This window comes from Anticarsia gemmatalis, chromosome 27, assembly GCF_050436995.1.
Source record: "Anticarsia gemmatalis isolate Benzon Research Colony breed Stoneville strain chromosome 27, ilAntGemm2 primary, whole genome shotgun sequence".
Taxonomy (NCBI): domain Eukaryota; kingdom Metazoa; phylum Arthropoda; class Insecta; order Lepidoptera; family Erebidae; genus Anticarsia; species Anticarsia gemmatalis.
In genome coordinates, this window is record NC_134771.1 from 1,239,700 (window position 1) to 1,245,025 (window position 5,326).

The following is a 5,326-nucleotide window of genomic DNA, read 5'->3' on the forward strand; positions in this document are numbered from 1 at the left end:
CACACTTTCTATTTCTTCACTCTCATAGCCCGGTGGGACGGCTAACCGTCACTAGATGAGAGGCTAGGCACCGGACTAACCTAACTCCGGGCAATTTACTAAGCATTTTTGACGGAAAATTTTAACATTATTATTGGCTCGATATTCGAATTTGAGACTTTGCGGCAGTCTAACACGCTACCTATCTATACTATACTAATATTATAAAGCTGAAGAGTTTGTTTGTTTGTTTGAACGCGCAAATCTCAGGAACTACTGGTCCGATTTGAAAAATTCTTTCAGTGTTAGATAACCCATTTATCGAGGAAGGCTATAGGCTATATATCATCAGGCTACGACCAATAGGAGCAGAGTACGAGTAAAAAATGTTACAATAACGAGGAAAAGTTTGACGCATTCTCTCTTATGTGACGCTAAGCGAAGTTGCGCGGGTCAGCTACTGTTAAAGCAAAACTCGACGTTCACTGGTTATGGGTTTATTAGTAGTCTAGACCAAAATGAATCTAAAAATAATACCGACCAGTCTTTTCTAGTCAAGTACGCGTCCACAATACTAAATATAAAATAAATAATTAAATGCTATTAAAGAATCGATATCCTTATATCGTAAAATCGATTCTTGAAATTGATTTCTAATCGATTTAATGGAGCTATTTGTATGCTGACAGCGATGATCAGGGGTTCTCAAAGATTATAACGGCCAGTTTTATCACCCCAGGATTATTGTCCATAGCCAGTTGTGCTCACAGGTCGGTACACGATCTGTGGGGTAAGCAGCCGTTGGTGCGGTCATTCTTTAGATGGGTGACCGCTTAGTGGTATTCGAATTGAGCGTCTTCATGCTTTGGAGGGCACGTAAAAAGTCGGTCCCGGTGTTTTCTACTAAGAAACAACTTTCGGCTTGAACAACTTTGACACTAGGTTGACCACTAACCATAGATGATAAAATAAAAACAAACAACTGTTATCGGACAATTTCTCTTTTATGGTATTCGTAATTTTCGGATACACATTTTTTAAGGTATCCGAAATTTTTGGATGCACCTCCAAAATGGTACCTATCCGAAAATTTCGGATACAGATATTATATTTATTACGAAACTTTGATAACCATTTGAAATAATCAATCACCGTGCAATGCAATGTAAATTTTGCATACAATACAGTATCGTATTTGGCGCGCAATCGTCTTGTAATTGTCCGCCATATTGGACGAGTTCGCGCCAAAAGCATTGTGACCAATTTGTAACAATGGTGGCCAATTACTTTAATATTAATTAGAGTGACGCCATTTAATTGTTTATTGCAGTAATTTATTGGAACAATTATATTGTTATTTCTTTTATTTATATTTTAATGGTTGTGTTGCGCAAGTTGGCTGTTTTTGATGACCATTGTCTTTTGGGTATATGAGAAAGCTAAATTAGTAATCATTTGAAATATGAAAATTAAAGTAATCTTAATTTAAAACTAGAAATTATGTCTACGGATTTCATAAATATCTTGTGTATTTTAGGTACCTATCATATCATACTAATATTATAAAATTCTAAAGTTTGTTTGAACGCGCTATAATCTCAGAAACTACTGGTGCGAATTGAAAAATTATTTTACTGTTAGATAGCTTTTTCAATGAAGAGAGCTATAGGCTACTAGCTGACCCGGCAAACGTTGTTTTGCCATATAAATAAAATAAAAAAAATAGTGCCATGTAGGGGTATGAAAAATAGATGTTGGCCGATTCTCAGACCTATTCAAAATGCTCACAAAATTTCATCAAAATCGGTCAAGCCTTTGTTTGTTTGTTTGAACGCGCTAATCTCAGGAACTACTGGTCCGATTTGAAAAATTCTTTCAGTGTTAGATAGTCCATTTATCGAGGAAGGTTATAGGCTATATATCATCACGCTACTACAAAAATGGGGAAAATTTTGACCCATTCTCTCTTATGTGACGCAAGCGAAGTTGCGCGGGTCAGCTAGTCTAATATATAACACTAGCTGACCCGCGCAACTTCGCTTGCGTCACATAAGAGAGAATGGGTCAACATTTTCCCCATTTTTGTAACATTTTTCATTGGTACTCTGCCCCTATTGGTAGTAGCGTGATGATATATAGCCTATAACCTTCCTCGATAAATGGACTATCTAACACTGAAAGAATTTTTCAAATCGGACCAGTAGTTCCTGAGATTAGCGCGTTCAAACAAACAAACAAACAAACAAACAAACTCTTCAGCTTTATAATATTAGTATAGATATAACATCACGCTATGACCAATAGGAATAGAGTAGAGTACGACGAACCTACGAGTAATTTTTAGGTATCCAAGGTTTCATCACGATGTTTTAATTATTTTTCTAATTTTCAAGCTTAATAACACGGTACATTATACCACGACATCGAACCTAAGACTTAGCTTTAGTTAAATTTTCCCACTCGGACAAAGGCAGTTATTAAATTATGATCACAATACCCGCACTATGACGTCACAATTCATGACGTCATCACATCGGTTAAATGTGCCTCCATTGTTATTCTCATTTAGTTCGTATAATTGTATTACATTTACATAATAATGTAACAAGATGAATAATAAATTATTTAGCGAATATTGCCTACAGTTACAATATTAATACATATGTGTTGATATAATGTGAATTGTAACTTTTAAACTCTCGCGTTGCATGTTTAATGTATAATAGAATACGGGTCGCCGTGATCGCAGCCTCAGCCTACTCCTGTAACCTTTCAAGGCTGAAAGTTGTTTAACAGAATTCTTGAGGGCATACGATCTCCCCAACCCGCACGTGGCCAGCGTGGTGGACTCAAGACCACTCTCTATTTCGAGAGAAGAGCCTTGCCAAAAGTGGGACAATCGCGGGTAAAAAAAAAATATTTTTCCTTCAGTCAGAAGCTTGAAAATCTGACAACCGGTCTTACCGAAGGATATCGTGTTATAACCAAGGTAACTGTGTTGTGGAGGTCAGATAGACAGTCGCTCCATGTAAAATACTGGTATTCAGCTGCATCCGGTGAGACTGGAAGCCGACTCCAACATAGTTGGAACAAAGGCTACGCTAATATAATATAGTTAGTTTTGGTTTCAACTAAATACTTACCATCTTAATCATAAAAATATATACGAAGTTATGAAAGGCTTATAAAGAGTTTGTTTCTTTCACTCCTTAGCGAAATGAAAAAGAAAAAATATATTTTAGTAGTTTTTTAACTAAAATAGGTTTCTAGTTTCTAGTGTGTTTATGAACAAGAGTGTTAGTGCCTTTTTCTTTTAACCGACATATTTAATGACATACCATTTTAATTTCAACGAAACAATAAAATATAACGACTAAATACCGGTAGTATTAAACCATCCATATTAAAAATCAATAACAAAGTCATTCATGAATTCGTCAATAATTTCCGTTCGCACCATAGACAATTAGCATAATTTACAGATTTGTGAGCGGACCATAGACTACCGGACGCTCTATGTACCGTTAGCAGATTGTAAAAATTCATTTACATATTAAATATCTATTTAATAGATGATTAGGGGACATTTTGGTTGCTAAATAAGGGTAAGGTTTTCTCTATGGATTAAACTAGTTGGGTTTCAAATGTCACGTATTTAAGTATGGCCGATTAGTTGAAGTCCTGAAAAGGAATTCAGTAATGGTTTTTGATAATGGGGGTATGGTACCTGTGGGTGGTAGTCATAATGTTACGGTGTATTTGAATGGTTAAGGAAAAATTAATCGGGGACGTTGATTTTTAGAAGTAAATTATTCTTTTCATAAAACACATAATTAAATGATATATGCGAAGTAAGTTTTATTTACGATTGAAGTTTAATTTTATAAGTGCATTTAAGTATTTAGTAGTAAATAGTACTAAACAATAAACGAAAAATACTTTTGCAAAATTAAGTTCACAGTAAAAATTTCGTTTCACCCATTTTCGCTGGCTCTACCTTCTGAAATGTGGGTAAATTTATTTATTGTAATTTAGCAGTCACTAATACAATTATAGAAAACAAATAATAGATTTCCAACTCAATAAATATAGAACTTTCTAGACAACCAACAAACTATAGTTAAGCCCAAAAATTTACTTATTTCGTCATTGTTCTGCTAACGCTACAAGTTTCGTGATGGCACGCGGCGTGGTCCACAGATAAAGCAATTACTTATAGAACTAATAATAATAATGTCACGTTATTCCTCTGGTATGTCACACTTTGACAACTGGTATTGACAGTTAGGAAATATGGCGACGGTGACGTCACTATTCATGAAATTATTAGTTGAATTATTTCTAGAACGATTGGTGATATTAGCACCTTAATAGATTGATTTAATTTATGTTATGACCAAAGGGTGTTCGGTAGTGTTGGCAGCAGCTGCTTACATCATCAATGATTTATACCTAACAGAAATATTGTTAAAACTCATTTGGCGATTAAAAAGAGTACCTAACCAGAAGTTTCTTGCCAGCTCTTCTCGTTGGCCCTATCCTCCGAACTGGCGGTAAATTCACTCTCTGTATCATTGACTATCATAAGCCAGCATTTGACCTAAATGAATAAAGTGATTTGACATTGATTTTGTCAATGATTATTGATTTAGTTGCTTGCTTTAACTAAGCTTAATATTAATTACTAGGGTTGTAGCGGAACTTTGATTTGCATTAGCATAATTGCGAATTTTCTTTAAACCTTACGTTCTAGTGTCCTCAAAATTTAACGCGAGTTAATGAGGAGTGTTCTCTCTTTGATTTAAATGTATGAATGCCCTGGCTCGGAGGAGCTCGTGGCTTAGTTTACAACAGCCGCACGGATCGATCTCTGAGGTTAAGCTACGCTTACCGAGGTTGTTCCGTGGATGGGTGACCATCTTATACATATCGAGTTCCTCCGTGTTTCGGAAGGCACGTTAAATTGTGGGTCCCGGCTGTCATTTTCGAAGATCTTTGACAGTCGTTAACAGTAGTCAGAAGCTTGAAAGTCTGACAACCAGTCTTACCGAAGGGTATCGTGTTAATACCCAAGTAACTGGGTTGTGGAGGTCAGATAGGCAGTCGCTCCATGTAAAACACTGGTATCCAGCTGCATCCGGTGAGACTGGAAGCCGACTCCAACATAGTTTGGAACAAAGGCTAAGAGAATATATAATGCCCTGGCTTTAGTTAACGCTTCTGTAGCGAATTACAAATTTCGGTAGCCAAACCTAAGCTTTACTAAAATAGCGCTTCCACATTCAATAGTAATTCTAATTTCCTCAATGAAGCTAAGACCTATTAATTGCGTTCCGCGGCTCCTTCA